Genomic DNA, 10,205 nt, shown 5'->3' with positions numbered 1-10,205 from the left:
TTAGAAAAAGTATACTCTATACCTGTTATATATGTTTGTCTATGTTTACTTATGAAATAGAATTATATTATTATAAGATCTGTGATATGTTCGTGTATAAACTAAATTGTGTTCAAGAGGGATATAATAAATTATTTACATAGGTATACAAATTTGTTTATTTGTGTCTGATCTTACATTTATATGTTCATCTTTGTTTTCCTGTTGCTGCATAAAGAGCATACTGGTGGAATAATTTTTTTTAGACATCTGTACATTTGCAATTTCAGTTTCTTATTTGGATTTAAAATTGTAAGGAGTGTTGACTTAAAACTTACACCATTCCCCAACAATATATAATACTGTATTGTTTACAAAATTTACTCTACAAGCGTTTCTATTATCAAATAAAGGAACAACAGTAGAAGTTTATACAATCTAAACATGATTGTACGTTTTTCCAATTTCTGCTAACTGCAGGAGGCATTTTGGATAAAAAGCAAAGATTGGTCAGGATAATGATAGTATATAGTTTGTTGTGATAAGGGGCTCTATATGTAGATAGATTTCAGCCAGTTGGGGTCAATAGTTTGTTGACATAAGGGGCTATATATGTAGGTAGATTTCAGTCAGTCAGGATAAACAGTGTATTTCTGTCAGTTAGGGTCAATAGTTTGTTGACGTAGGATGCTCTATATGTAGAAAGATTTCAGCCAGTTAGGGTGATTAGTTTGAGATAATAGGCTATATATGATGATTTATTTCAGCCAGTTAGGGTCAATATTTTGCTGATATAAGGGTCTCCATATGTAGATGGATTTCAGTCAGTTAGGGTGAATAGTCTGAGATAAGGGGCTCTATATGGAGATAGATTTCAGCCAGCTAGGGTCAAAATAGTATGTTGTCATAAGTAGCTCTTTGTGTAGAAAGACAGCAGTCAGTCAGGGTTAATAGTTTGAGATTATGGGCTATATAAGTAGATATATTTCAGTCATTTAGGATCAAAAGTTCTTTGAGATAAGGGGCTCTATATGGAGATAGATTTCAGTCAGTTAGGAAAAATGATTTGTTGACATAAGATGCTCAAAATGAAGAAAGATTTCAGTCAGTTAGAGTGAATAGTTTGAGATAATGGGCTATATATGTAGATTAATTTCAGTCATTTAGGATCAAGAATTTGTTGGGACAAGAGGCTCTATATGTCGATAGATTTCAGCCAGTTAGGGTGAATAGTTTGAGATAATGAACTCTTTATGTAGATAATCAACATATTAAATTTCATTCAGGGTTAACAGTGTGTTGACATCAGGGTCTCTATATAGAGATAGATTTCAGCCAGTAAGGGTGAATAATTTGTTGATATGAGGAGCTCTATATGTAGATAGATTTCAGTCAGTAAAGGTGAATAGTATGATATAACAGGCTCTTTGTGTAGATAGATTTCAGTCAGGGTAAACAGTGTGTTGAGATAAGAGGCTCTATATGTGAATAGATTTCAGTCAGTCAGGGTCAATAGTTTGTTGATATAAGGGGCTATATGTGTAGATAGATTTCAGCCAGTTAGGGTGAATAGTTTGCGATAATGAACTGTTTATTTGGAAAGATTTCAGTCAGGGTAAACTGTGTTGCCATAAGGGACTCTATTTCGAGTTAGATTTCAGCCAGTTAGGGTCAATAGTATGTTTATGTAAGGGGCTCTATGTGTAGATATATTTCAGCCAGTTAGGATGAATAGTTTGAGATAAGGGGCTCTATATGCAGATAGATTTCAGCCAGATAAGATTAATAGTTTGCTGACATAAGGGGCTCTATATGGAGACAGATTTCAGTCAGTCAGGGTCAATAGTTTGCTGATATACGGAACTCTATATGGAGACAGATTTCAGTCAGTCAGGGTAGACAGTGTGTTGATATAAAGAGCTCTATATGTAGATATATTGGAGTCAGTTAGGGTCAATAGTTTGTTGACATTAGGGGCCCAATGTGTAGATATATTTCAGTCAATTAGAGTGAATAGATTGTTGAAGTAAGGACTATATTTGTAGATAGAGACGTCAGTTAGGGTCAAAAGTTTGTTGACATTAGGGGCCCAATGTGTAGATATATTTCAGTCAATTAGAGTGAATAGATTGTTGAAGTAAGGACTATATTTGTAGATAGAGAAGTCAGTTAGGGTCAAAAGTTTGTTGAAATAAGGGGCTTTGTATGTAGATATATTTCAGTAGGTAGGCGGCAATAGTTTGTTGTTATTATACCTCAGTATGTTTTTTCTATATAAAAAAGAATGAAATATTTGTGCTATTTCATTCCACAGGCTATTTGCCAGTCAATAGTTTCAAAGACTATTACCCCGGTCAATAGTTTTATAAACATATTTCTCTTACTTTTTCATACTAATTTTTCATTGAACAACAATGACGTCATCGACTATTCTGCTTGGATTTGTGCGCTTGGCAACGTTAAACTCTGAAATATCGTAAACGTTATAATCTGTATGTATCTGTCGTAATTTCAAATTAATATATTACTTACCAGAAAGCAATTGAAAAAGAAAATCTACGTGACATATTTTAAGAACTAAAACATGTAATGTATGGTATTGGTCTGTCGTCGTCTTCATAATCTGGGATTGCTTTGGTGTACGGTAAAATATTTTAGCTAATGGTGATCATATGCACGGCAATTTTTACACAAGGATTCCTGGTCTTGATTACAGTAAATAGATTATTGACAAATACCACACAGGGAAAAAAAACCTGATAGTTCATCTTGTAAAATTGAGAATGGAAATGGGGAATGTGTCAAAGAGACAACAACCCGACCATAGAACAGACAACAGCAGAAGGTCACCAACAGGTCTTCAATGCAGCGAGAAATTCCCGCACCCGGAGGCGTCCTTCAGCTGGCCCCTTAACAAATATATATACTAGTTCAGTGATAATGAACGCCATACTAAACTCCAAATTGTACACAAGAAACTAAAATTAAAAATAATACAAGACTAACAAAGGCTAGAGGCTCCTGACTTGGGACAGGCGCAAAAATGCGGCGGGGTTAAACATGTTTATGAGATCTCAACCCTCCTATACCTCTAGCCAATGTAGAAAAGTAAACGCATAACAATACGCACATTAAAATTCAGTTCAAGAGAAGTCCGAGTCTGATGTCAGAAGATGTAACCAAAGAAAATAAACAAAATGACAATAATACATAAATAACAACAGACTACTAGCAGTTAACTGACATGCCAGCTCCAGACTTCAATTAAACTGATTGAAAGATTATGTCTTCATCATATGAATATCAGGCACAATCCTTCCCGTTAGGGGTTTAGTATCATACCATCATAACATATATGAGAAGAACATAACCCGTGTCATGCCAACAACTGGTTTTTAAATAATTGTGTTTAGTGCCGATGCAAAGACCCTATAAGTGAATCAATATTAACGCCAAAATATGCAATCTTTAATGACCTGACAACAGTATCGTAACTATATCCCTTCTTAATAAGTCTATTTAAAGGTTTTGTTAGCTTCAGAGGTGAATACTGACATCTTTGTGCTTTATAAAGAATATTTCCATAAAAAATTGGATGTGAAATACCTGAACGTATAAGAAGTCTGCATGTTGAGCTATATTTACGAATGATGTCCTTATACCGATGATAAAATTTAGTAAATGTTTTGACTAGTTTGTGATATCGAAAACCCTGATGTAATAATTTTTCAGTAATACATAAATTTCTCTCGTTAAAATCTAAAACATTGTTACATACACGAGCGAATCGTACAAGTTGAGATATATAAACACCGTAAGATGGTGACAAGGGAACGTCACCATCTAAAAATGGATAATTAACGATAGGAAATGAAAAATCATCTCTTTTATCATATATTTTAGTATTAAGCTTTCCATTAATGATATAGATATCAAGATCGAGGAAAGGGCAGTGGTCATTGTTAGTATTAGCTTTATTTAAAGTAAGTTCAACAGGATAAATTTATTTAGTATACATACTGAAGTCGTCATTATTGAGAGCCAAAATATCATCCAAATATCTAAAAGTATTATTAAATTTGTGTATCAGATGTTGTTTCGATGGGTCTTTGCTGATTTTTGTCATAAATTGTAACTCATAGCAATACAAAAAAAAGGTCCGCAATAAGTGGTGCACAGTTAGTCCCCATTGGAATTCCGATAACCTGACGATATACGGAATCTCCAAAGCGAACAAAAATGTTATCTAGTAAAAATTCAAGGGCATATATAGTATCAAAGCATGTCCAATTGACATAGTTTTTTTGTTTATTGCTACTAAAAAATGACCTAAAAGAGTTTGAACATATATATTCACATTCTGACTTTTTAAATGCCCATTTAATTAGGTGTGTGAATTTTTTCTTACTGAGAATGTGAGGCAATGTGGTATATAGGGTAGAAAAATCAAAACTTTGAACAGATTCAAAATCACCAATATGCATGTAATTTATCAAGTACTTCCAACGAGTTCTTGACACTCCAAAAGTAATTAATTCCACCATTTTCGAAGGCCTTATTTGAACAATTTATTATCAGGTTTTTGATTGTACATGTCTATGTGATCATTTTTTTTTCAAGTGGTGTATGTAGTCTTTTTAGAAAGTTGTTTTGTTCGGTATAATAAAACACTTAATTACTGGTTATGAGGGTAATAGCAAGTTTGTTGTCCCTTTGAAACTAACTATTGCCTTCGGCTTCGCCTCGAGCAATAGTTGGTATCTCAGGGACAACAAACTTGCTATTACCCTCATACCCAGTCAATATTAGAGGCTCTATATGTAGATTGGTTACTATCAGTTATTGTTAATATTTTGTTGGCATAAGGGGCTCCATCTATGTGTAGTTGGATTGTAGTAAGTGAGAATCAATAGTTTGTTGTTATAAGGGGTTATATATGTAGATAGATTTCAGTCATTTAGGGTCAATAGTTTGTTGAGATAAGGGGCTCGACATGCAGATAGTTTTCAATTAGTTAGTGCCATTCTTAAACAATATATTTGATACACGTATTTAGCATTTGTCTACAAAATTTGACCACACTGAAGAGGTGCTACTATTCTCAAATAAAGGAACGACAGTAGAAATTCAATCAAAACTCAGCATGATGGTCTTTTTTTCAATTCCTTCAAATTGCAAGCGGCATTTAGGATTAAAAGCAAAGAATAGTCAGATAATGTGTTGGGGTAGGGTCATGTCTTTCTGTGGACTTGTTAACTAGAAAGTTAAAATCAACCTCAGACTGTCAGTCTAGTTCAAATCAGATTATACTTATATCATTTTAAGATGTCCTTGTCCTGATTGTATTATTCGCCTCTAGAACAAAATGTACTTTCTTTAACATCATTTACAAAGGATGAGATTTTACAAAATCACAAATCTGTCCTTTCATTTGGTATTAACATCAAAGAAAATCTACCGTCATTATACTGGATACCAAAACTTCAAAAACCTCCGTATAAAGAACGATACATAGCTGGATCATCAAGATGTTCGACTAAACATCTTTCTTAAGTGTTGACTACTATTCTTTCTACAGTAAAAGATGGCCTTCAAAAATATTGTGATGAGATATATTCAACCAGTGGTGTCAATAAGTTGTGGATTCTCAAAAATTCTAAAGATCTACTGCTAAATCTTAAATCACAATCTCTGCAATTTTGCAGCAGCATTAAGACCTTTGATTTTTCTACGCTTTACACTACTATTCCCCATGCTCAATTGAAAGATCGACTTCACCATCTTCACCAAAGTGTGGTATACAATATGTAGGACAAACAGGACGGGAGTTTTTAAAACGAACACAGGAACATCTATACCGCTTCCGAAAACCTAAGAAATTCAAAAGTATAATTTATCAACATTTAGGTAAACACAACCACAATATTAAATTTATTAGATTTTAACCGCTCGAAACGATCCAGAAACAACAAGGGCAATCGCATAAACAATTTGAAGATTCCCGTAAAATTATCGAACTGTCTTGGATTAAACGACTTCAAACAGCTTATCCCCTGGGTCTAAATGACAATATACTTGGACAAGGGAACATATCTACAACTTCTTCTATTGATATCATGAATATTATGGATAAAAGGCAACGAAATAATAGGTCTCATGGCAAACGTATCAATCGATATCAACGAATTAAACATCGTATAAATTATACACTTGGTAATCTATCTATATTAAAAAACAATGGTAGGCATCAATTATTATGTAAACTGGGTCAAATACCAATTAGTAAATTACATGATATTTTCAAGGAGTGTGACACAATCTCTTTTTTCAGCCCGCTGTATGAATTTTCGCGTATAATTACAGCTTTTTGCCACCATAGGCTGTTCCCGCGTATCGACAAACCTGAAGATCATAAACGTCATTTTCTAAAAATTAAATATATTAGCAGAGTTATTGATTTTATCAACTTATCTAGTATATTTAATGACTCTACCGTTCAAAACTTCATACCTCCCTATTTTGATAACACAGAACCATCTATTATTTCATACACATACAAAAAACCCAGCAGAAGTTTAATTTTTAATTATAAGCCGGTAACATCAGACGTCAATGTAGAAAAAAATACTCCTTTAACTTGAAACTGTGAATCGTCGAAGTCTAGATGTGTTCCCTATGGCCATGCTATTACGGGGGACCTCAATATCGTCCAGGACAGAGAGGTTAAAAACTTTTTGAAAAAAGGACCAAAATATCGTCCTCCATCTAAAATAGATTGGAAACAGTGTCGTCAGGTCAGCAAAGATGCTCTTTCCTCGTTTTGTAAAAATTGGTGTAAACGGGAAAAATCTGATAAAAAATCTCTTGATTCTTATTTAAATAAATGTATGAATGTGGTAGATAATAGAATATCACATTTTGAAAATAATTTAGAAGTAAATAATGGAGTACATAATACGCCTATTTCCAGAATAAGAAATAAACTTCAAGAACTTTCAAAGCGGTTTGTGTTTGTATCGGCCGACAAAGCAGCCAACAATGTGGTGGTGGTATGCCGTAAATACTACACGGACGTTCTTAAGAATGAAATTTTAAATTCATCTACATTCAAGTCCATGCGCCCCACAGAGAGTCATATAGTTAACAAACATATCATAACCACACCACAGCTTAAGGCTTCTTCTGAACATTTGAAGGTCCCTACTATGTATTGGTACATAAACTACACAAAAAAACAGTAAAAAATCGTTTCATCTCGGCCTCTAGTAAGTGTTCTACAACTAATCTTTCAGTGCTTTTAACAGGTTCCTTAACTACTATCAAAGAGCTTATCATAAACTATTGTTATAAAATATATGAAAATAGTGGAATTAGCTATTTTTGGAGTGTAAAAAATTCTTTGGATGTTTTAGATCAATTTCGTGCTTTTGATGGTCCTTTTGATTCTGTTGACAGTTTTAAATTTTCTACTCTTCACACTACACTTCCACACAATCTTATCAAACAAAAATTTGACTATCTAATTAAATGGTCGTTTGGTAAATCTGAATGCAAATATATTTGCTGCAACTCATTTAAAGCCTTCTTCTCTAATGAGAAAGGTAAATATGCTAGATATACTTACTGGAGGTGTGATGAGATGATTGAAGCTGTTAATTTTCTCCTTGATAATATTTATGTACGTTTCGGCAGCAAAGTTTATCGACAGGTTGTAGGTATTCCTATGGGCACTAATTGCGCCCCTTTAATAGCAGACTTGTTTTTGTACTGTTATGAATCACAGTTTATGACCAAACTCAGTAAAGACCCGTCTAAATTGCATTTAATTGATAAATTCAACAACACTTACCGTTATCTTGATGATATTTTTTCGTTAAATAAACAAGAATTTTCTCAATATACTGCCGAAATTTACCCAAAAGGAACTTACTTTAAATAAATCAAATTTAAACGGTAACAACTGTCCTTTCCTAGATTTGATGTTTCGGTTTTACACGGGAAACTCCACACTAAAATTTACGACAAAAGGGACGATTTTTCATTCCCTATTGTTAATTTTCCCTTTTTGGATGGTGATGTTCCTTTGGCACCATATTACGGTGTTTATATTTCATAACTCGTTCGCTATGCCCGTGTCTGTTGTGACGATTTTTATTTTAACGAATGTAATCTATGTATTACTGGTATATTATTAAGCCAGGGATTTCGTTACCACAAATTACTTAAAACCTTTACTAAATTCTTCCACAGATATAAAGATTTGGTTTTGAAGTTTGGTTGTACCTGTAGAAAACTTATTTCAAACGGGATTGCACATCCTCATTTTTACGGCAATATTGTTTACTGTGCCCGGAAATTTAGAAACGATCCTGGTAAACTTATCGATCCTTTAAATAAACTTATTCTAAAAGGTTACCAATATTCAACACTGTAATTAGATCATTAAATATTGCTTTTATTGGTACTGATATTGATTTTGTTATCAGTAAATTAAAAGCAAACTAAATATTATTGTTATATACATATACACATTCATGGATCTACAATCTGTCGATACCTGTATCTTGGCATTGCACAAGGTCATGTTTTTCTCTGACTGTTAATGACGTCTTTACACTAAATCCATTGGATGTTGGATGTGTACGGATTGATAATTTAGTCTTAGATGCATGATTTTTTTATTAGTTGTTAGTGGCTTTGAACTAGCTGTCAGTAACTGCGAGTACTCTCAGATCTGTACTTAGTGTCTTTTTGTTGTTTGGATGTACAAGTACCCGGCCACGTCCACTTGTAATTGTAGTATTTGTATTTTTATTCATCTGATGAGTTAAGCCTCTTTCAACTGATTTTTATAGTTCGTTCTTATGTTGTACTGTTACACCACTGTCCCAGGTTAGGGGGAGGGTTGGGATCCCGCTATCATGTTTAACCCCGCCACATTCTGTATGTATGTGCCTGTCCCAAGTCAGGAGCCTGTAATTCAGTGGCTGTCGTTTGTTTATGTGTTACATATTTGTTTTTTGTTCATTTTTTTGTACATACATTAGGCCGTTAGTTTTCTCGTTTGAATTGTTTTACATTGTCATTTCGGGGCCTTTTATAGCTGACTGTGCGGTATGGGTTTTGCTCATTGTTGAAGGCCGTACGGTGACCTATAGTTGGTTGTTAATTTCTGTGTCATTTGGTCTCTTGTGGAGAGTTGTCTCATTGGCAATCATACCACATCTTCTTTTTTATATTTGCATCTCATATACCCCCGTGAACCTGAAATTTAGGATACTACTTATACAAGAAGGATTGCTTCATACCTTGATCTTTTCCTCAATATTGACACAGATGGACGACTTCACACTAAAATCTATGACAAACGGGATGATTTCAACTTCCCAATTATCAATTTCCCATTTCTCAGCAGTAACGTACCCTATGCTCCGTCGTATGGTGTTTACATATCTCAATTGATAAGATATGCTCGTGCATGTTCACACTATACGGACTTCATATACAGGAGTTTGCTCCTTACACAGAAACTGTTCCAACAGAGTTATGAGGAGGAAAGATTAAAAATGACACTCCGTAAATTTTATGGACACCGTCACGAATTGGTTGATGTATACGATGTGTCTGTGTCTAAACTAACTAATGACATTTTTACCACGTCTTAGATTGTCGTTTAACATCTATGTCGTGTGTCTTCTAAGTACCGAACGTGACCTATTCCCGAATATGACCGTTATACCCAGTGTGAATTTGCATTGCTAAACGACGTGTCACGTATTTTATAATCCAACGTTCATGTATCTATTTTTGATGTTTCTGTTATGGTTTCGGTTGGATAATGTGTTATGTCTTATCATTGGTGTTATAAAGTTCACCGCACTTTATTACCGTATCATCTGTTACAGTAATTATAATTGACAGATCAGCAACTCTCACATTTCTGCACGTTCTTAAATAAACATAATTAAAGAGATCAATTGAAGTTCTTATACACATATTGTCATTCTGTAATCTCACCATCAAACGATGTACTTGTTAATAAATTAGTTATAGAAACTGGATTGTATTATTATAAAGCAAATATATTACAGTTTGTAGTCCCTAAAAATAAAATAGCCTTTCTATACCATCATTGTCGTGAAAATTGTTTGGACTGATGCCTTTATTTTACAAATGTTCTTTGTAGTGATTATAGTGTTTGAGGGTCTGGATCGGGTTTACAGAAT

Source organism: Mytilus californianus, unplaced genomic scaffold (assembly GCF_021869535.1).
Source record: "Mytilus californianus isolate M0D057914Y unplaced genomic scaffold, xbMytCali1.0.p SCAF_5, whole genome shotgun sequence".
NCBI classification, from domain to species: Eukaryota; Metazoa; Mollusca; class Bivalvia; order Mytilida; family Mytilidae; genus Mytilus; species Mytilus californianus.
This window is presented reverse-complemented; position numbering follows the sequence as displayed.